This window comes from Ursus americanus, chromosome 22, assembly GCF_024610735.1.
Source record: "Ursus americanus isolate L20-20 chromosome 22, mUrsAme1.1.p, whole genome shotgun sequence".
Lineage (NCBI taxonomy): Eukaryota > Metazoa > Chordata > Mammalia > Carnivora > Ursidae > Ursus > Ursus americanus.
The window spans coordinates 36760021-36784231 of NC_142148.1; the positions used below are offsets into that span (position 1 = coordinate 36760021).

Genomic DNA, 24211 nt, shown 5'->3' on the forward strand with positions numbered 1-24211 from the left:
TTTTTTTGTGGTATTTATTTATTTATTTATTCATTTATTTATTTTTTATAATAATTTTTATTATGTTATGTTAGTCACCATACAGTATATTCTTAGTTTTTGATGTAATGTTCCATGATTCATTATTTGCGTATAACACCCAGTGCACCATGCAATATGTGCCCTCCTTAGTACCCATCACCGGTCTATCCCATTCCCCCACCCACCTCCCCTATGAAGCTCTTAGTTTCCCAGAGTCCATAGTCTCTTGTGGTTCTTTCCCCCTTCTGTTTACCCCACCTTCATTCTTCCCTTCCTTCTCCTACCGATCTTCCTGCTATTTCTTATGTTCCATAAATGAGTGAAACCATATGATAATTGTCTTTCTCTGCTTGATTTATTTCACTTAGCATAATTTCCTCCAGTCCCATCCATGTTGCTGCAAATGTCGGGTAATCATCCTGAGTAATATTCCATTGTATATATGGACCACATCTTCTTAATCCAGTCATCTGTGGAAGGGCATCTCAGCTCCTTCCACAATTTAGCTATTGTGGACAATGCTGCTATGAACATTGGGGTGCATATGGCCCTTCTCTTCACTACGTCTGTATCTTTGGGGTAAATACCCAATAGTGCAATTGCTGGATCATAGGGTAACTCTATTTTTAACTTTTTAAGGGACCTCCACACTGATTTCCAGAGTGGCTGTACTAACTTGCATTCCCACCAACAATGTAGGAGGGATTCCCTTTCTCCACATCCTCTCCAACATTTGTTGTTTCTTGCCTTGTCAATTTCTGCCATTCTAACTGGCGTAAGGTGGTATCTCAATGTGGTTTTGATTTGAATTTCCCTGATGGCTAATGATTTTGAACATTTTTTCATGTGTCTGTTAGCCATTTGTATGTCTTCATTGGAAAAGTGTCCGTTCATATCTTCTGCCCATTTTTTGATTTGATTTTTTGTTTCTCGTGTATTAAATTTGAGAAGTTCTTTGTAGATCTTGGATACCAGTCTTTTATCTGTAGTGTCATTTGCAAATATCTCCTCCCATTCCGTGTGCTGCCTCCTAGGTTTTTTGAAAACAAAGCTGGGGGCATCATGTTGCCTGATTTCAAGCTATACTACAAAGCTGTGATCACAAAGACAGCATGGTACTGGCACAAAAACAGACACATAGACCAGTGGAACAGAATAGAGACCCCAGAAATAGGCCCTCGGCTCTGTGGGCAATCTTTGACAAAGTAGGAAAAAACATCCAGTGGAAAAAAGTCTCTTCAATAAATGGTGCTGGGAAAATTGGGCAGCTATATGCAAAAGAATGAAACTTGACCACTCTCTCACACATTACACAAAGATAAACTCCAAATGGATGAAAAACCTCAATGTGAGACAGGAATCCATCAAAATCATAAAGGAGAACATAGGCTGTAACCTCTTTGACATCAGCCACAGCAACTTTTTTCATGACACATCTCCAAAGGCAAGAGAAACAAAAGAAAAAATGAACTTGTGGGACTTCCTCAAAATAAAAACTTCTGCACAGCCAAGGAACCAGTCAAAAAAACTAAGAGGCATCCCAGATAAACTTCTTTGAGAACTTCTCTTGTTTGAAAAGACCTGAATTGTCTCCACTTTCCTCAACCTGCATAGCATCCATCTTTTCTTTCCTTTTCTTCCTTGTTATTGCATCTGCCTGAAGAACATGGCACAAAGGCATATGGGGGATGGATGGGGAGCAAAGGTAGCTGTGATAGAAACAGAGTGATGGAGCTGGCTGCTTCTGAGCGAGCTCAGTGCTGATCTAATTGTGAGCTGTGTCATTTCTCCCTCCTCTCACCCTGTCCCCATAATTCTCCTCAGGTACTTCTGAGGCAATTCCTCCAGCTCCTGAAATAGATGGGGGTAGACTGGCAAAGGGATCTGTGGAAATTGATAGCCCCCCTTGAATAAGGGCCTGAACAGAAAGGCTCCTTCAGTGCCATCAATCAGCAGTCACTGGGAACAGAGAAAAGATTTTCCCTAGTGACTTAATCAGTCAGAGGGATGTTGCCTAGCTGATTGAGGGCAGCTGGAAAGTGAGCAGTTGTTTCTATTATAACTTGTCATCAGCTATTGGTCTCAATAGAGAAAACTAGGTCACAGCAGCTTGACCAAAGATCAAGGCAGGTGTTTTGTTTAATCCCTTGGAGAGATGCTGATTTGGGAAAGAGAGAATGAGGGCTTTCTTGAATATGGTCTGTTATTACATTTAATATGAAATTTATATCCTAGCTTTCACAGACAATCCAGGGCACTGGGACAGAGATAAGAAAAAAAGAACACTATGTTCCTTTATTGGGTGTAGAAGGAGGATGAAGGTAATCTTTGTCCTTTCCATCCTGCGTTCCTAGCTCATTCTGGCACTGTTGCCTAGTGGCCGGCCTGCTACCCCACCCATCTCCCCAGAGCTCCCTGCTTCTCCTGGGTAGGAGGTCCTTCTCTAACCTCTCTGCATATTGCCCTGACCATAGTCCCTCCCTATCACATCCCCCTGTTTCCCTTCCTTTGTAGAATTATCATCCAGAATCATCTCACTTTTGGTTATTTCTTTACCTGTTCTCCATTTCTAGAAAGTAAACTGCATGATGAACAGGAACCTGATCTCACTCTGTAGTTATCACCTTGTCATCTACCCATGGTGCCTAGGAAACTGTAGGTACACAATAACTATTTAGTTAAGGAAGTAATTATTTTGGATGTGTCAATTCTTTTTAAATAGGTATTATCAGGTTAGGTTGTAGAAGCAAGAGCAGATTTGCAGACCTAGGCAGACCTCCGAGTTCGGGTAACACGAGGTCCAGTGTAAGGGAGCCATCTGGATTCAGACATTGGAGTAAGGAGTAGCCAGGAAACAGCAGTGTGGGTAACTTTGCATTAACTGAAAGAAAAAAAAAAAAAACCCTGGAAATTAGGCAAACTCATGTTTCTTCTCAAAGGCTTCTCTCTTTATTTGTCCTTTGAAAGCAAGAGTGTATCCCTAAGCCTTCATTGGTTTGAGGCTTGTCTTTGTTGTTCAGTGAAAATCCTGGCTGGAAAGCAAAGGGAGAGAGGGAGGGAAGAAGAAATTCTTGTAGGGGCCCCTGTTAGCATTATAGCATGAGCAGGCTTCAGACAGATTCATATGTCCTAGGTTCATTGCCTTTTGTGAATGGACACTGTGAAGGATTCAAGATAAAAGATAATTAAAAAGTGTATAAAGCACTGTTGCCGCAATGAACTTGCACTTTAGAATAGGGCATTCAAGGCATCCAGGAAAATACTCAACAATGGTGCAGGGCCTTCCAATTAACACTGGTGTTTCCTTGAATCTTAAACACAACCTCTTCACTATCACTTAATAGCCATCTACTGGACATTTAGAGTGTGCTCCTTAAGCCAGGGAAAGCAAATTCCTGGGAGGGCACACTGTATGCTGGGAGATATCCAAAAATAAACCTCTTCTCAGCATTGGGGGAACAGAGCTGAAGTTTTATATTTTTTAAACTCATGAAAAGTTTAGCGATAAAACACGAGACTTCCAAGAAATGCTGTGCCGGTGGTGAGGCTGTTTTGGATTGAGGCTCTGGTCCCCACAACTCTTGCCCAGTACTTTCACTGTCATTTAGAAACAATCCACATTTTCTACTACCTTTATCCATTGAGCATCTTTTCCCTTATGGATTTGGAATGTCTACATCTCTACCAGTTATGGATGAGATGTTTAGATTCAACAACTATTCCATGCGTTCACTTGGATTTCCCAGCCCTTGCGATTGGGATGGGGCCGTGAAACAAGTTTTGGCCAATGGGTCCTAAGTAGAAGTGGTAGATGTCCTTCCCAGATGAGCCAGTTAAGAGCTAATGTGGCTCCTCCTCCCTCTCCTCCTCTCCTTTGGAAGCCACATGTTGAGATGGTAGAAATAGAACATGCAAGGAGCCTGGGTCTCTAACTGCAAGATGGAGGCAGGTCCCCATCAACCTGCATCAGATTTTGCATGAGCCCAAAATAAATCTCCATTGTGCTAAACCACTGAGATTTTAGGATTTGTTTATTTCCATTGCATGGTGTAAGCTATCTTTGTCTAATACTCCATTCATAATCATTTCAAAGTAGAGGTGTCAGCTGAGGGTGATAATATTTGTTTTCTGACTCATCATGACTTTGGATGTTAGCTTGTTTGTAGAGTCAAATCTATAAGATCCTGGTTCTGAACACAGGAGACCAGTCAGGCTGCCCTGGTAGGAGTTTCAATAGGTCCTCAACCTAAACTTTAAGCTATTCTTTGCTTAACATCTCAAACTAGGCTTTGACGTTCTTAAGTGTTAATTTGAAATTTTCTGGTTATTAAAGTCATGGAGTTTTTTTTAACCAAAAGGACAAAAGGAGTAAACTGCAGTCACTGTTTGAAAGGTCTCATTTCAATAGAGTTGAAAGAACACGCAGACCTTCCCCGATAACAAGGAGACCTAAATCATGTTCACATTGGCGAGAGTTCCAATCCATTCTATTGAACGGCTGCTGTCCCCAACAAGAATATTATATTGCCTCTTATGTTAAATTGCATTGCAGGAGGCTGGCAAGAAACTCAGTGTACAAATCAAGGTTCAGAGGAACACACTTGATAGAATGGAACTGAAATGGGGCAAAGGTCGGCAGTTCTAAGAATGCAGCAGTGATTTGGAAACCCAAGACCCTCAAAAATTTCACCATTCCTCAGAGGTGATAATGCTAAATTATACACTTTAGGAAATGAACACGGTGCGATAAATGTCCTAGTGAGAAGTGAATTGCTTGCTCATCTTTGGATGCTGCACTAATTCTCTTCAGATATAAGAATTCCCTTGTAAACAAGGGCTGTCTTAAAAATGTATCTTTGCAGACTTTAACCCAATACCAGAAGTATACTAATAATAACAACTAGTATATTTAACACTTAATACAAGCCAGTTTTACTGTCAGCACCTTATGCATGTTGGCTTATTTAATCTTCAGAATAAACCAGTGGAGGAGGGATTATTATTAGCTGCTGTTTATCTGTAAAGAAACTAGGAACCTCAAGTAAGGGGACTTAAAGCAAGTTGCCCAAGGACATGTGGCTAGTAAATGCTGGACCTGGATTTGAACCAGCTAGCCTGAGTTTAGAGAGTGACATGAAACCATCATGTCCCAGTGCTACTCTTAAGAGTATGCATGAATGGAAGAAGGAAAGAAAGAAAGAAGCATGGATGAGAAGGAGTTGTAGAAGAATGATGAAGGGAAGAGGGAAGGATGAGGGGTATTGGAAGGAGGGATGGGAGAATGGAAAGAGCTTTGGAGAGAGGATTGGATAGAAGGATGAAAAGGTTAGATGGAAGAAGGAATGAAAGACAGGATAGAAGGCATGACAGATGGGTGGATGAATGGATGGAAAGAAAATAATTTAACTGGAAGAATAGAAGAAACAAATAGAAGTCTTTTTCCCCACTCTAATGGAGTTTCCAGTGTTGCTGCTGAGAAAGCCCCTGATGCCCACAAAATAAAGATTCATGGCAAAGATGATCTGGCTTTCCTGAAAGCAATGAAGTTTGATTAACAACTTGCCTCTCCTGTTCTCTTCTCATGCACATTGGACCTGTGTGCTTTCTCCTACTTGGGATTTCTTCCTTTAAAGCTACCCTAGATTTTCTTTTAACTGGATGCTACCTCCATAAGTGGTATTTGGAGACCCCAGGGTCTTGCCTTTTTGGTCTTCTGCAAGAATGCAGAGAAATCATCTTCCAATACATCAGTTCGGGTTGTTTCAGTGAAAGGTTGAACACCCTCTGGACAGAGGTGCTGCTAATTGAACTTTCCTTGTGAGAAAGGATTCTGCACTTAACTCCCAGCCCCTCTGAGTCCCAATTCAGTCTCTTCTCCATCCCCTGATACCACATGCTCAATAAATATATATACATTTTTAAGACTGGTTTGCTATGTCATAGCCAGAACTGCACCAGCACCTTATATGCCGCTTCCTCCAGTGAAACCAGCCCCAGAACTGCAAAGCTCATGCCCCTCTATGCTCACTTCTGGGAACCCAGAGGGTCTCTAAACATTTCCAAAGCCATCCCAGTAACAGAGAGGATTCTGTAATTATGAAGTGAAATTTCTCCTCTCAGTTTTGGGGGGCAGAGAGAATCTGAATAGCATTGAGAACACAGGACGCCCGACCACCCCTCCAAAGATTATCCTGCGTGGTCCTGGAAGCAGTAATGCAAACCTGCTCTGGCAGCCTGGTTTCTGCACTGTGAGTACCCCAGGGGTACCTCAAGGAGATGAGGGAGGCTGCGTGCCCTTGTGGGGCAGGGGGTGCCGATGATGTGGGCTTCTTAAACTTTTTTGTGCCCTGGAGCCGTTGGCTGTCTGGTGAAGGATCTGAACCCCTTCTTAGAGTAATCTTTTTTTAAGTGTATAAAATAAATGCAAAACACTGCAAAGGAAAGCAATCATACTGAAATAGTTATCAAAATATTTCTTAAAATTTGTGATAGAACAAAAGATGACTTCTTTACTGCATAAATAACAAGATCCAGCTGTAGATCTGATAACTTCCATAACTTTGCAGTAGAGACAAATGTAACGATATTTGGAGATGTGCCCAATGATGGGAAAGGCATATGAAAACATCTGTGATTTCTGTTGGTGACCCAGTCACAGGTACTAATACCGCTACAGTATTACCTACAGTCAGCATTGAAGGAAATGCTCCGTAGTTGTAGGTTTCAGTTAAAGGTTTTAGGTTAGTGACCGTGAAGATGCCATTTTCTTTTTCACATCCAAGTTCACAGATCCCCTAAATTCTATCCATGGACTGAGGATGAGAACTCCTGGGAGTTAGAAGCTTTCTTTCTTTTTTAAAAAATTTATTTTTAATGTTTAAAAATTGAAGTATAATTAATAATATGCATTTCAGGTGTACAACATATTGATTCAACAGCTCTATACATTACACAGGGCTCATCACGATAAGTGTAATCACCATCTGTCACCACCGACGTTATTACGGTATTACTGACTATATTCCTTATGCTATACTTTTCATCAACATGACTGATTTATTTTATAACCGGAAGTTTGTTCCTCTTAATCCCCTTCTCCTATTTCTACCATCCCCCCACCTCTCTCCCCTCTGGCAGCCACCAGTTTGTTCTCTGTATTTGAGAGTCTGGCTTTTTATTTATTTCTTTGTTTATTTGTTTTGTTTTTTAGATTGCACATATAAGTGAAATCAGGAGCTTTCTTTTTGTTCATTTTATTTTAGTACTGATGATAAAATGCTCTCTGCACCTAGGTATATACCCAAATGAATTGAAATTCGAAAGCAAGGAATCAAAAAAAAAAAAAAAAGATGTGATGCAGACATTATACCTATGTGCTGAGAGATTTGTAGAAGAGAGGTAAACAGAGTATGTGTGGGTTGCCAAGTAAAGCTGTGTAGGTTGGTTGAGATGGATATTCAAGGACAGTGGTGTGTCTAGACAAATGTAATGATTGAATGGGCAGGGTCTCAGGTTGTATTCTCCAAGAAGTAGACTGTGAGACAAGATTTCAAGTACCAGCAGAACACTGGGGAGATTATCCCAGGAAATACTGTAGGGAGGTGGGTGAAGTAAGACAGAGAAGGGAATGGAACCAACGAAGAGTACGTTCTCAATCAGCTACACTATAGGTGACTGAGCTTAGTCCCCCTGGGGAACTGTGAAAACCTGTGTAGACATGCATGCAGGGCAACCTCACCTGAGTGGCGAGAAAGCTGGTGTATTTACACACCACTTTCCAGTAGTCATCGTCTGAAGGCTGTTCTGGTGGGAGCAGTGCATTACTTCTAGCATGTCCCGTGTGCTGCACAATGCCAAAGTAGGCTCCAGCAGTCAGAGAAAGGCCTTGGGCAAAGAAGAGCAGGTGATGAGGGTGGTCATTGGACATGTACCCCGAAGCTGAAAAGACACATGGACACATGTAAGCTGATGGGTGGGACAATGCGTGATGCAAACAGAGCTTCCCAACTCTATTTAGGATGGAACCAAAAAGAAGAATACAGTTGACTGCAGGGGGTGGGGGTGTTGATTAAGGGCACCAACCCCCTCCATGCCACTGAAAACCCACAGAGAACTTTTGACTCCCCCAAACCTTAACTACTAACAGCCTGCTTTTGACTGGAAGCCTTACTGATAACATAAAGAATTGATTAACACATATTTTGTGTGTTATATGTATTAAATACTGTATTATCACAAGAAAGTAAACTAGAGAAAAGAAAATGTTATTAAGAAAGTCATTAGGGGCGCCTGGGTGGAACAGTGGTTAAGCGTCTGCCTTGGGCTCAGGGCGTGATCCCGGCGTTATGGGATCGAGCCCCACATCAGGCTCCTCCGCTAGGAGCCTGCTTCTTCCTCTCCCACTCCCCCTGCTGTGTTCCCTCTCTCGCTGGCTGTCTCTATCGCTGTCGAATAAATAAATAAAATCTTTAAAAAAAAAAAAGTCATTAAGGAAAAGAAAATACATTTAGAGTACCGCACTGTATTTATTGAAAAAGATCACGTGTAAGTGGACCCGCGCAGTTCAGACGTGTGTTGTTCAGGAACAACTGTAATCGTGACTTTTGTTTCTGTTGACCAAGAAGAGGAGGGGGCTGTAAAGCAACCAGAAGCATTTATTTGGGGTCTTAGGGATTGCAGTCCGGGGAACACAGAGTAGACTGAAATTGATGGAAATCTAAAGTGTGCTCTGAATTGCCAGCACAGAATGAAGGCTTACAAAGGCAAAAAACCACAAAGTTACATAATTTTTTCTGGAAGAATTATGCTGGCAGACTTAAACTGGCTATCTAATACAGGATTGACTCTTTAGCTAGCAGGTGTTACTGATCTCTATTTCAGTCCAGAGTAGAAGGATGTGTTCCAGGAGGTGGTCCTGTTGTCATTGTAATTGACAAAAGTCAAAAGTCTTGGTGTTAGAAGAATTCAAACAGGAGGGGAACATAGGCCCTAGCTTCCTCAGTGTCCTCTGCATCCTATTTTGAGTGACTCTCTTAGCAATGACTTCATTTTGAAATATTCTTTTCACAGTTTCAATAGCACCCTTGAAAGAGTTAATTTCCATAAAGCATTATCACAGCACCTGAGCCCTATATAATGAAGTCCATTTTAAACATGTGAGGAGGAAGGGGGCCTGGGTGGCTCAGCTGGTTAAGCAACTGCCTTCAGCTCAGGTCATGAGACTGGAGTCCCGGGATCGAGTCCAGCATCTGGCTCCCTGCTCAGCAGGGAGTCTGCTTCTCCCTCTGACCCGCCCCTCCTCTCATGCTCTCTCTCAAAGAAATAAATAAACATGTGAAGAGGAGTCTTTGAGAAGTTGGTTGCCTTGCCTGAAGTCACGTACCTGTACTGAGGTGAAGTCGAAAACTGTGACTTAAATCCTATGCTTTTGCATCCAGGATGCTTACGTTTATGTTCCGTTGTACTGTGTTCATGTCAAAGTCAACTGGAAGGCAGACCAGAGCTTTCTGCCCTTCCCTAAAAATCTAAATATAGAAAAGGAAAACCAGTGTTAATCCAGACTCCCAGGCATTTGCCGCGGTTGCTCAAGGTGTGCTGAGGCTATGGTAATGCTGCTCTGGATTGTTCCATCTCGGTGGTGATTGACTTACCATCTCTTAGTATAACATCCTCTTACAGCTCCGAGCTCTTTCAGGGAGAGATTTAATTTCAGTTCACATTTTAGACAGGAAAGGAGAAAACCTGAAATTGAGACATGAGCCACATTATATGTGTGGCTATCTGCCGCCATATTTCTGGGGGACATTGAGCAGGGTGGGTAACAGATAGTAGTGATATGGGGGGTTGGACCGAGTCGTGGACTTGAACCCAAAGAGAGAAGCTGCTAGAATGTGGTCTCTATTAGTATCCTTACTCTCTCTTGACTCCTCACGGCCATTTCCCAGACAGTCCATCAGGCCTCCCTGTTGCCTTACAAACCCTCCTCCAAACACACCCACTGCTTTCCTTCAGAGACCTTGCTCTTTGCTTGATGACTGGAACACCAGCCCAAGTGCATCACTTCCTGCTGGGTTCCCCTTCCCAAGATATTCGTTAGCCTTACCTGACACCAAACAAGGAGCTGGGCAAGACCTCAGGCACAGGAGAGAGACCTTTTCTGAGGACAGATAACCTTTGTCAATTTTGAAATCAAGTCACCTTCCCAGACGATAGAAATTTATTGTGTATGACAACCTAATCTCCTGTCCCCAAATACCTACAGCATTCCAAATCTTGGGTAATTGTGCTGTTTTCAACAAAAGTGATTTGTCCCATGTATAATGTAATGAATTGATCTGTAGACTTTTGTAAGTCTTTTGATGAACACATCTTGTTTAGATTTGTAGAAAATCATTTCAGATACTCAGGTCAGCTCACCTGGACACTCTCCTCTCCTCATCTTTCAGATTTAATTGCCAGACTCAGCATTCCCCTGGCCCACATATTAATGGAAATCATGAAAGTCTGGCAGGGTGGAAAGAAGCCCAGGCTGCTGTCTATTTTGGGCACAGACTTCCAGAAGGCTATCTTTACAGCTTACAGATATTAGATTGGCAAAATACATAGTGTTTCTTATGTTTCTTATGCTCAGCATCTCCTAACCACTGAAGAGTAAGACAGATCCGTGAGCGATGTTTCCCTGGTGCTCCCGGGAAGGAAGGAAAAGAGGTGGGAAAGAAGGAAGGAATGAAGGGGAAGAGAAGCTCTTTTCCTATGGCAGTCCTCATATTCCAATTCTTAAAATACAGGATTTGCCTTGTTTCTTAAGGCCTGATTTTTTTTTTTTTTTTTTGTAACTCCCCTTATGTTTTCTCTCTAGAGATTTGACTTGAGGACAGGATGGTGGTTCCACATTGTGACTGCCTGCCAGGTGTCATGCAACAGGTGAGCTGACAGCATCTCACCTGGGGCCTGACGCATGCTTCTTATGTTTAGTTTTCATTGTATTACTTAACTCATTGACTTGGTGACTTTTTTTTTTCTTTAGGCCACATCCTCCCCTTCTAGGAAGGAGATTGAGAAAGAATATGCCCACACAAATCTCAGAATAGTAACATGTTTGAAAAAAAAAATCCATTTATGGGAATGTACCAATGATCTGGTGTTCTATAAGCCACTAATGGTACTGCTTGGCAATAGCTGTTTTTGAGATAATTCTATTAATGGTCAGACTCACCCATGATGGTTCTCAGCCACCTACAAACAAATTGCCATAGGTCTTCCTTTTTCCCTCCAGATAGCACAGTCTTGGTAGTTCGTTGTAAGTGTTCATCTGTCTCCGGGGCAATCGACAGAGATCAGCGTGCCTTGGGACAGGTGCTGAAGTCAGGTGAGAAGGTGGCCGTCTTTTTCAAAGGCCAGGTCCCTGCCCTGTCCCATTTCTCTTCCTCCCACTAGAGGGCTTCAGGACATTTGTGTTCCCGTCAGAAGCAGGTAGGAGAGGAAGAAAGGAAGGCAGCAACATGGAAACACCACCATCAGTGAGGACTTCCCACATAGCTCTGGGCCACGATGAAGGAAGATGTGTAGGATTCATAGCAGAGAGGCAGTGGCCTGGTTTTGTTTCCACGTTCCTGCCATTCCAGATATATTGATGAGTAGGAAGACAGTACAGGGTACCAGGGGTAAGTGGAGGACAGCTAAGGAATCCAACTCAGACTATTAAATAAAAGGGAATGGCAAGATTTCATTCTTTTTGATGGCTGAGTAATATTCCGTTGTGTATGCATACCGCATCTTTATCCATTCATCTATTGACAGACATCTGGGCTCTTTCCATATTTTGGTTATTGTGGACATCACTGCTGTGAACATTGGGGTGCATGTGCCCCTTCGAATCACTATGTTTGTATAATTTGATTAAATACCTAGTAGTGCAGTTGCTAGATCATAGTGTAGTTCTATTTTTAACTTTTCGAGGAACCTCCATACTGTTTTCCAGCATGGCTGCACCAGCTTACATTCCCACCAACAGTGTAAGAGGGTTCCCTTTTCTCCACATCCTTGCCAATATCTGTTGTTTCCTGACTTGTTAATTTTAACCATTCTGACCTGAGTGAGGTGATATCTCCTTGTGGTTTTGATTTATAATGACGTGGATGGAACTAGAGGGTATTATGCTAAGCAAAATATGTCAGTCAAAGAAAGACAAATACCATATGATTTCACTCATATGTGGAATTTAAGAAACAAAATAGAGGAACAAAGGGGAAGGGAAGGAAAAAATAAGATAAAAACAGAGAGGGAGGCAAACCGTAAGAGACTCTTAACTATAGGGAACAAACTGAGGGTTGCTGGAGGGGAGGCGGATGGGGGGATGGGGCAACTGGGTGATGGACATTAAGAAGGGCACTTGTTGTAATGAGCGCTGGGTGTTATAGGCAACTGATGAATCACTAAATTCTACCCCGGAAACTAATAAAACACTATCCATTAACTAATTTGAATTTAAATAAAAAATTTAAAAAGAGAGAGAGAATAGTACCTCTCCTCTATCCTCTCATAAAAGCACCAGAAGTAAAATGAGAGGACAGCAGGTGGACTAGGGGAGAACCATGGGCAGTGGTTGTTCTGGGCTCACAACCTGGGAAGCCAGGTATGTCCAGATCATACAACCTGCGAAAGCTACTGCACTTGATTCTTCCATTTGAAACACAGAGGGGATCTGATAAAAATTGAGATGACCTTTGAGTTAACTAAGACATTGACCAAACCACCAACTGAAACTTCTTAAAACTTACCTAACCCACAAGCAATTGTGGCAAACTGAGGCCCACTGAGACTGGAGTATGATTTTTCTGAGACAATGAAAAATAAAGGTTTACTGCCTGCTCAGGATTATTAAAACTCCCATGGCATTTGTCGAGAGTTAGGGCAAAGTTCCGTTTACTGTCTTTGCTATTGCAATTTAGGAATTAACTTAAAGGCTCTTTGAAACCCACTGTTTAAACAGCTTGGACTGAGTAAAAAATGATCTGAGTGCCAATATCTTTTCTTTTTTAAGATTTTATTTATTTATCTGACAGAGAGAGAGCATGATCCAGGGGGAGAGAAAGAGGGAGAGCCAGGCTCCCCACTGAGCAGGGAGCCCAACTCCGGGCTCGATCTGGGAACCCTAGGATCATGACCTGAATCAAAGGCAGTCGCTTAACCAACTGAGCCACCCAGGCCCCCACCCTCACCCCGAGTGCCAATATCTTAAACACACGTACTATCTTTGCCTTTATTCTGGAATGATTTAGGCAATGAGGGTGAACTAAATCACCGGGTTGACATTCCAATCCAGTGCATGTTTTTGAGGGACCCCGGGAGGTTCCAAAACCTGCAGCTGTTATTATTATCTGATCTGTCTTGTGCGGCTGTGGATATTTGCTCAAACTCATAAAAATTTCTCTGCAAGGTCTATTGAATGTCGCTGGTATTTGTAACATAATAATCAAAATGAATTGTTGCTCTGGTGGTAGAATGAATACACAAGAGCTGATTAATCCACTTGCAGAAACCCTGAAATGAAGATGAAAAACATAATAACAGCCACCCTTAATATTAACCCCGTGGGGACTCAGTTATTAATTGGTCTGGATTTGAGCACAGCTTTTAATCAACTTGCAGGGTTTTAAGCTTACACCCCCAGAACTGCTCATTCATCTCTAAGAACTGTGAATTAAATGGTGAGCAAATGTCAGTGAAGGTCCTTTTGAGAGCTCATCTGAGGACATTTCTTTTACATCCATATCTTATAAGAAAGCAGTGCAGCTATGCACCTGACTGAGCTCACATCTGGAGAGAGTTTGTCTTCAATTTTTCATAGAAGAATGAAAGGATAGTGCTATGCCGCAGAGTAAACAGGTTTTTGAATCTATACTCAGGTAATTCAGGCCAAAGTAATTTTTCTTAAGGGAGGAGGGGGAAAGAGGATCTTATAAATGAAAATAATGGATTCAGACACTGGGATAATAAACTGGCCTGAATGGTTGATCTCAGCGGGGGTCCTAAAATATTTGGATTTCAAGGAATTCTTTGAAAACTCTTGCTCCCCAGTACAGTGAAACTATGGACATATGTGTCTCCATAATGTAAACAAAATCTAGGGAGTTCCTAGACTCCCTAATCCATCCTCTGACTCGTAGGTAAGAGTCTCGATTTAGATGCTTTCACAGTACTTAATGACTCCTCTCCTGTAATACCCTTCACATCTGTTATGATTGGTTTATTGCCTGTCTTTCATGGTGGCCTAGAAGTTCTCCAAAGGTAAGAACCACATAGATTTTCATCACGGAAGCTCCAGCATGTAAGTCAAGGCCTGGAATACAGGTAGAACTCAATAGATATTTATGAAATTAAAAGACAGAATCCTCATCTCCTGAATGTTTAATGTTCTTGTCCAAGTCCAAATAACGCTAACTAAATAAAAAGAGAGAGAGAGAGAAATGTTCCGCAATTTGGACGACACTAATTGTTCCCAGGCCTCCAGTTTGCCTGGCTAACCTTTCATCGTGCATGATTGACTTAATGATAATGGATTTGTGGAAATTAGTGTTCATAATTATATGTGATTCATTGAGTTTTCTAAAGCAGTGCTGCTCACACTTGAGCGTGCATGGGAGTCACCTGGAAAGCTTCTGAAAACAGATTGCTAGGCTCATCCCTCAGATAACCCTGATCCTTAGAGGACTGGCTTGGGGCCTGAAATTCTGTGTTTCGAATAAGTCCGCGTGATGCTGATACTGCTGGGCCACGGACCACTTTGAGGAACAAGTCTTTACAAACCCCATGATGTGATTCTGAGGATCTCATTTGCCATGGAAGGAATCTTGCGAGTCACATCCACCCGAGATAACACAACAGAGCTGTTACCCTGAAAGCAGACCTTTAGACTTCAGTTTCTGTTTGTCTTATGTCAGGATGCCACCCCATGAATGGGTCAGAATAACATCCTATCACACCTCCACATCATATTCCTCATAGGGTTCTTCTTCAGGAAATAGAGCTACAAAGTAATCGAGCTCTCAATTTGTCTTATTATAGGAACACTATTATAACAGCATGAATCGAACTTTTCAGGAAGAAAAAGAAATTTCCTCTAATCCTTCCGTTTTATTGGTTTGCTGGTTCGTTTTGGATTTTTTGTTTGTTTTTGTTATGAGCATGCTGATGTTTAAATAGCTGTAATCATGATGAACATAAAATTTGTGTTCTGTTTTTATTTAATGTATTTTTCATTAAGGTGCATTGTTTTCATTATTTGGACGATAGTTAAATAAATATACTAAAATGTACATGTGCTACTGAGCGTTATCCCTTCAATGCAATGACCTTGAGAGGCTATGAGCCTACTCCATTGCAAGGGTGTTGCTCAGATACACTTGGGATGCCTCCTTTGGAAAAATTCTCAGAACTAACTCTAAGAGATTCAAGAGGAGCAGTCTTACTCGGCCTCAGTCTGGTTTTGATCAGAAGAGAGTTACCCAAACTCATCCCGTACTATTAACCTTGCTTGACTCTGAAAGACTTTTCCCATTTTCAAAAACAAAACAAAACAAAACCCAAATGTATCTTTACAGGATCAATATTGACCACTACTGGGGAACATAAAGAAGATTACAGGCCCTGGTGGTGTAGGCTTGTTATTTTGTGAGATCCTTCCATTCCTCCTAAAATGACCTATAATTCCTGTAAAAATATACTTTTTGCAGACCAGGCTGAACTTCTTATGGAAACATAAATACGTGGGAATAATAAATACAATTCTGAGGAGAAAATGAGTAAGAAACCAAAGTTTACCAGATTTTATAATGGGCCATGAATAGAAGAAATGATCATTGAAAAGAGTCCAAAAATAGATTTGAATTCTGTATTTCATAAGAGCAAAATTTTAAGTTGATGTGAATTTTTTAATGCATGGAATTGAGAAAAATTAGGTATTTGAAAACATAGTTTAGTAGATCTCTATCCAAATTGCTGCATCAAAAGAAAAAATCCAGATGGAAGAAAGATTTAAGTATTTAAATAAAGCTAAACTATAAAATTACCCAAAGGAAATATGGAAGACTGATAAATTTGGCTATATAAAACGCAAAATTTCTGTATGACAGCAATACCATATTGCAAGCAAAGGTCATAAGAAAAATGATCGCCTGAAAAAAATTCTTAGTACATAAGAAAAAAGGATAATTTCCTTAATTTACAAAGTACTCTTTCAAATCAATTATAAAATACCAGAGTCACAATACAAAAATGTACAACACATCTGACCAAAAAACAGAACTTTAAGTAGTTTATAGACATAAAAAGTTATGCAACATCATTCCTACTAAGTAAAGGTACATTGAAACATCATTTTTCACTTATCAGATTGGAAGCTACCAAAAGATGTAATAGTTTACAATATTATTAACAATGTTTAAAGGAACCAGGCAGTCTCATACCCTCCTAATGAAAGTATAAATTGCTACAACCTTATTGTGTATCAATGTGATAGATAAATATCTACCACAAAATAAAAAGTACATATTCCCTTAAACCATGGTTTTTACTTCTAGGAATTTATGCCACAATTATACTCACAAATGTGCACTGAAAAATATGTATAAATATATTCATTATGAAATGATCTGTAATGGTTTAAAAAATCCGAAGCAACCTAGACAGGGGAATGGCTACATAAATTATGAAACATCCATTCAATAGAACAGTAGATAATTACAAAGAATGAGGTAGAACTCTGTGTGCTGACAAGGAAAAATCCCCAAGTGATATATTGTCAAATTAAAAAAGAAAAGAAAGGACAGGCAAATTGTAGAATAGCATATAGAGTGTATATATTATGCTTCTGTCTTCTTTTAAACTGAATCCTTGAAGTTAAAAAATAATATCTAATATTTATTTCGTTCTCCCTGTAAGTACATATCTTATAAGAACATCATGAAGATGAAATGAGATAATGTATGTAATAACCTATGAGTTAGTTCCAGTTATCGACTGCCACATAACAAAACACCCAAACACTTAGTGGTTAAAACAATAAGGATTCCCTTGCAACAACAATAAAACAACAACAACAAAAACAACAAAAAAACCTTTATTCCTCTTTGTTATTGGGTAGCATTCCATTGTATGAATATGCTACAATTTGTTTGCCTTTTCACCAATTTATAGACATTTTTATTGTTTCTAGTTTTTGGCTATTATGGATGAAGCTGCTGTAAACATTCATGTATAGGTTAGAAGAATGAAAAGGGAAACCATAGTTAAAGAAAAATTAATCGCAGAGCATCTGAAGAAGGACTTGTATTCAAAATACATAGAAGACCTTCAAAATTCATTAACAGAAAAAAAAAAAAAGAGCAAAAAACCAACCCAATAAAGAAATGGAAAAAAAGATTTGGACAGTGCCCAAACTAATCCCAAATATAGGGATAACAAATAAGCACATGAAAAGACATTCGTTGATCACTTGGGGAAATTAAGATCAAAATGAGTTATCACAACATACCTATTATTAAGTTGTTAGAAAGTTTCTTAAAAAGCTAAACATACATCTACCATATGATTTGGCTATTCTACTCCTAGGTATTTATTCAAAATGAATTTTGATTTCTGATTATGTGAATATTTCTTTGACTAGAGTGTAAGTATAAACATTTTGAGGTTAGGGACACTATTTTTCAAATCCTAGTTTATTTTATCTTTTTATTTAATGTGGATATCTCTAACGTCGAGTATTATGTCTAGAACCTGATACCTGTTCAGTAAAAGCAATCTTGTAAGTGAAAGGTGAGCAACAGAAAATATTCCTGGATTTGTTAGTAGAGGATAGGATAAAGCAAAACAAAACAAAAGAAAAACAATAATGATTCATTATTCCCATAATTCTGTGAAGTTCACCTGAGCTGCTGCATTCAACTGGCAAGCTGGCCAATAGTAGCACTCAGCTGGGAAGCCTGGAATGGCTGGGTGTCTCTCTACACATAGCCTCTCACCTGGGCTTCCTCCTGCTGGGCTTCTCCATATCATGGTAATCCCAGGACGACATTGCAAGAGGACAGTCCCAGTGTTCAAGAACTTAGCAAGAGTCTGGTTGTATCATATTTGCACATCATGTGACTAAGTAGCAGAGTCAATGTAGGTCAATATAAAGCCATGAAAAGCAGGAGGTGAAATTGTTGGGAGCCATTACTGTAAAAAACTCCTACAAGATATATACAATCACTTTACCAGTAAAGAAACTGAGGCTTAGAAAGAATTAAATGACTTGCCAAAGGCCCACAGCTAGTAAGTAGGAGAGTAGAAAGTTCTCCCTTGTTCCCCCGATTCCAGAGTCTATGCTCTTGACTGACAGTGTATGTAACAGAATACCCTTGCTTTCCCTACTTCAAACCTTTTCCGCATTCTTCTAAATTCTTTAATTTTAACCTTAGTTTTACTTGTGCACGTTTTAAACTAGCTAGTTTCAAAGGACAGCCCAATTTCTACTTTCTCTCACATTTGGTTGGTCCAGTCAGACTCTTCCCTGAGGCTGTTTTTGGATATGCTTTGCCTTTTCCCAACTATTGGCATTGAACCACCACCTGGAATGTCTTCTCACTTCATAACTGCCTCTAAAATCTCAGAAATATTTCAAAGTCTAGTCTGCATATCACACTTTCCACTAAGCTTTCCTCCTTCATTCCAAGGTAAAACTGGTTGTTGCTAAAAATATCATACTTAACCTTAACACCTTTATCATATACTGCAATATTTAGGTATGACGCTTCTATAGGACTTTCAGACTACAAGTTTGCAGTTACCTGGGTGTAGGAGGCCTAGAGTTATACATGTCTGTACGCACTACTTTGCAGACCATACCATCTTATAAATGTGAGGCACTGACTAAATAACTGAAGGGTTTTTTTTTTTCCTAATTTGTATTTCTTCTTTAAATATCATAGAACACTACTTCTCAGACTTTAGTGAGCATGGAAATCACCCTGTGATCTTATTACAATGCTAGAAATTTCTAATTCTGTAGGTCTAAATTAGGGTCCAAGATTCTGTGTCTTTGGAAAGTTTCCAAGTGATATTGATGCATCTCATGCAAGGACCATACGCTGAACAGTAATATCCTATAAAACACAGTTCTGAGGGTTCCACACTTAAAATAATAGAGCAGGTGTTTTGTAGAGCAAAATAATGCCCATAGAACAACAACAAAATAGTCAAAGCCAGAGTATCCAGAATAATATGATGCATTTCCTATGAGCAATTTTAAATCAATATATTTGGCCTTGAACCCTTCACTAATCTTGGTTTCTATTTCAATCTGTTAAACTGAAGAAGTAAAAAATAATAATATAGGCCAGATGTCTCTGCAGCTTACATATTTTCTTAGTTTATTGGAGACTGTTTCGAAGGTGATTCTGTTCTTCTAATATCTTTTTGCATTTGCCTCAGCATCATTCTTATTCTGTTGTAGTCTGTTATCCTAACTGCAATAAATAGGATCAAATTAAAATATGAATGTGACTTGTCTCTCCTAATTGAAAACCATACATGGGGGAGTCTGGTGGCTCAGTCGTTAAGAGTCTGCCTTCGGCTCAGGTCAGGATCCCAGGGTCCCAGGATCCAGTCCCACATTGGGCTCCTTGCTCAGCAGGGAGCCTGCTTCTCCCTCTGCCCGCCGCTCCCCCTACTTGTGCTCACTCTCTGTCAAATAAATAAATAAAATCTTTAAAAAAAAAAAAAAACCATACATGGATGAAGTCTGAACTTTGTAAGTGGCTCTTAGGGTCCCTGCCTAACTCTTCAGTTCTTTCTAGTCTATATAATTCAGGCATACCATATGTGATAGTTTAGGTTTATGTTCAGGATATTTCCACATACTCTTTTCCAGTGAGGGCAGAGATAGGTATTTCTTCATCTCATTACTTTGGGCTTGCCCATGTAATTTGCTTTGGCCAATGGGATGTTGGGACTCATAACATGAGCAGGGACTTTAACTGTGCTTGGGTAGTTTGACTTGATTTTTTTTTTTTGCTCCAGTCATCTGTCATGAGACGTATATACCTAGGTAACTGCTTCCGCTCCAGCATGGCCTTTGGAATAAACACATGGAAGAATATTTGAATTTAATCCACATCTTATATCTAGACGCAGACTAACCATGGCCTGAAACCAAACTATCCTTCTGAGTTTATTGTAAGTCAGTCAAACTATATTAAGTCTATAGACTCATGAGTAGGAGAAAAAAAATGCTTATGGTAAAAAGTCACTGAATTTTAAGGTGGCTTGTTACACAGCATTTTTATGGAATTAGCTGATTGGTGCACTGTAAATATCTCAGTTCTTCTGATTGCCTATCTCCTTTCCTCCTCTGGGCTTTTGTTCCAATGCTAACTTTGCTCTGAGCCACTTTCTTCCTCATCATCCCTCTTGGTTTGGCTATCTTCTCCTTATCTTCAGGGTCCCAATGTAGAAGAAACTTCTTCCCATGGAAAGATTTCCTGGCTCTCAGATTTGGATAACAAATTCTCCTATGTACTTCAGTATCACGATGCATTTGCCTAATCTTGTTTATCAGTTATAATCACGTAATTAATTTTCATTCTCTTACACCTAACTTTAAACCCCAGAGATCAGGAAGAATGTCCGCTTGGTTAGTTTTAGAGCCCCAGTACCTAGCACAGTGCTGGAACATTTTGGAACCCTTGATGACATTTCATTGAAATAATTCCATTTAGGGTATCAGCATTCCGCTGTGTGAGCTTATTTATGTTTCATGATAGTTTTGCTCTTACCTCTGGTTAAAGTTGGGTGGATAACTGCTAACAGAGAGCAAAGCTGTTTGAGATAGAAACAAAAAAAAACTAAAAAACAAAACAAAACACACAAAAACACAAAAAAACTAAGGAATGCACTTGAATAATCCCATAGTATATGCCTTACACTTTCACATGAACTGGAAAGAAGAACTATCAGCAACACTGTAAATAAGACAGCAAGCTGGCTGCATTGGAGGTGCTCATATTTCATAACTGTAAGAGGTACATTTTGAGGAATGAGGTTCATGGAGACAAGAGTTCATTTAATTTCTGTCTAAAGATGGTAGGATGAGAATATTAGTATGTCTAAGAAAGAGATGGTAACACCTTTTGAGCAGACAGCAATAGATTAAAAAATCCCATATTCCATATTTGGTTGAGACAATCTTCTCTTTAGGAAGTTAACTTTTCACCAGAACTTGCGTTGTTATATGATTAAATGATACATCAAAGATCCTGGCCATTTTCTCTGCTCCAATTGTAGACCCATTCTCTGTGTTGAATTTTTTTCTCTTAAGCCCCTTTGGAGCTGTGATCATACCCATGAAACATGCCATATAACTAAAAACCAAAAACCTTAAGTTCCCTATATTTTTCAAAACTGTGTTACAAAGACAGACTGAATAGCTATCTCAGATTAAGATCTGAAGAGAAATAAAACAAAAACTGTGCATGAGGCTTAACTAGCCTTTTTTTGTACAAAAAAATAAAAATGTTTCACGAAGGCCATTTTCTCTGCTCCAATTGTAGACCCATTCTCTGTGTTGAATTTTTTTCTCTTAAGCCCCTTTGGAGCTGTGATCATACCCATGAGACATGCCATATAACTAAAAACCAAAAACCTTCAGTTCCCTATATTTTTCAAAACTGTGTTACAAAGACAGACTGAATAGCTGTCTCAGATTAAGATCTGAAGAGAAATAAAACAAAAACTGTGCATGAGGCTTAACTAGCCTTTTTTTTGTACAAAAAAATAAAAATGTTTCACAAAGGTTATTACTAGGAGAATTGATGAAATTGGATAAGGACTGTAGATTATAATGAAGTATTATATCTAAAGTTAAATATCCTGATTTTGATAACCATTCAGCAATTATATTAGAAATCATCCTTGATTTGAGGAAATACATATTCAAGTACTAGGGAATAAAAGAGCATGTGTCATAGTTTAGGGGAAAAAAATAGGATGATACAATACATGTAACAAAATATTAAATATTAATGAATTGAGAAGAGGGTACATAAAAGTTCTTTGTATTATTCTTGTAAAATTTCTGTAAACTTAAAATTATTGCAAAATTTTTAAAGAGTTAAAAAATAATCAAAGTATAGGATTTGTTAACAGGTCTTGCAGGGCCCCTTCTAGTGGACCTTCTGAATGTAGAAATCTCTGGACCACAAGGGGGCACTAAGCTCTACGATCTAACCCAACTCCAAACTCCAGGGGACTCATGAACAACCTGAAAAATCACCTGGCCACTCCACTACTGGGATAGGTTTCTTCTTGTCCACCAGGGGAAACATGGCAGGATAGTTGCTGTGGATCGCAGAGTTTATGCTGGGACCAGAGAGAATAGATCCAGAAAAGCAGTGGTTGCAGAGTTTCCGTATGATGGGAGTTTAGGGGCCACACGCTGGCTGGGCAGACAATAGTGGGCTGCTGTTGAGCTGTGACCATGTGCACTGTTTTTACCTATAGTGGCTGTTTAGGAGTATCTTAGGAAGCAATGAGATAATACAGAGGATAAAGCCCCTGAAGACCACTTCCTAGTGCTGCCGCTGATTCATACATCAGACTGGATGTTATTTCCTTTGCTCAGATATTGCTGCAAGGCCCAGAACAAAGACCAGGTGCAGCGTCGTGTTCAGGGTAAGGAACAAGTTGAGATTGCCTGAAATAGAGTCAGCATCTCAGAAGCAATTTCATAAAATGAAACCAATAGAACAAAACATTGCTCCTAAATGAACAATAAAATATCAAACAACTTTAGCTCTCATTTTTTATATATGCAAATGCCTCCCTATCACACAAGACTCTAAAAGCCACATGCAAATCTGTTAGTGAGTAATTCACTTTTTTTGTGAGACTGATCTGAAAAATTCTTTAGCTCTCAACCCTGTTTACTTTCTCTAGGGCCTTTCAGAAAATAAACATTTTCCTTTATAGCACTTGGCCTATAATTTTAAGGATATATTATATATTAACATAAAAAAGTTCCATGTTGCCTTTATGTATCATTCATTTTGTTTTTCTTTCAGATGGATGATTTATTTATTCATTCAACATTTACTCAATACCTACTATAGTAGATATATCAGGGCCATATCCCTTTAGCCTTCTTGGAGATTATCTACAGATTCATTAAACAGTTCCCACTCAAACATCTGGGACCCTCTGCCTGAAGGCTTTCTCTTGCTGTTGGCAGAGGGTGAGGGATAGACCAGAAGTGCTGAGGAATTAATGTTCCCTGTAAGAAACGTCAACCAGTGAGATCTGGGAACTAGTAAATACCCCAGCTTCTCTTCACCCTCAGCGGAATAATTCTGAGGGGTTTCTCCCACAGTCCCTCAGAAGGTTCTCAGGGGGTTAAGCTCCAGTCGCACCCAGTGGTCACCTACTCAATGACACAGTCTTGACTGGCTGCCTTCCCTTTGCTCTCTCTCTTTCCTGATCCCTCACCTGTGTTTCCTGGGATACAGCCAAAGAAATCACTTGAACCGGAGTTTTTGTTTCTGTGCCTTCAAACCAAGATACCTTCTCTGCCTGAGGCAGAGGTCTACCTGCTGGGCAGTCAGTGGTTAACAAGGCAGAAAAAATGTCTCCTCTCGTGGAGCTTAGCTTACCTTCTAGTGGAATCAGCAGAGATGAACCAAGAAACGTTCAGAAACAGGATGTATCAGGAGTTTGTGAATATGTAAAGCAGGATAATGAGACAGAACAGGTTATGCAGAGTCTGTGGGAAGAAATATTTGGACAAAACTAGAAAATGGAGACGGGGCGAGCTTTGCCAAGATCTTTGGGAAAGCAGATCACGTAGCGGACCTAGCAAGAGCAAAATCCTGTGGCAGAAAGAGGTGGAGCAATCCAGGGAGCAGAAGAAAGGTCAGTCTGGCTGGACGGGAGAAAGAAAAGAAACTGTGTGAGCTGAGACACAGAAACACTAGAAGCACCGATGCATACCAAAAATTTTATCCTTAATATTTGTATTTACATATTGGTTGGTTTGTAAGCTCCTATTCACAGTTAGTACAATATTAACTCACTAACATGAATATATACTCATTCATTCAACATTTACTAAACATTTACAAGGCACAGGCACTAATTTAGAAATACCAGAAAGAGAACCAAG

At 39.9% G+C, this 24211-nt stretch overlaps 2 long non-coding RNA genes across 12 annotated transcripts in view; one reads left to right on the forward strand and one right to left on the reverse strand.

Annotated features, from left to right (window-relative positions):
• On the reverse strand, positions 1–23971 carry LOC123799860 (uncharacterized). 2 transcript variants are annotated; one of them, XR_015720963.1, is made up of 4 exons: positions 23703–23971; positions 9404–9545; positions 7760–7959; positions 1–2902 (listed from the first exon to the last, which is right to left on the reverse strand). It is a non-coding gene; the product is annotated as an uncharacterized LOC123799860 (long non-coding RNA). The 2 variants fall into 2 exon arrangements; XR_006781736.2 differs by lacking the exon at positions 23703–23971 and adding an exon at positions 9672–9817.
• LOC123799865 (uncharacterized) overlaps positions 1–24211 on the forward strand; it is a 503415-nt gene that overhangs the window by 353497 nt on the left and 125707 nt on the right. The window lies entirely within an intron of this gene.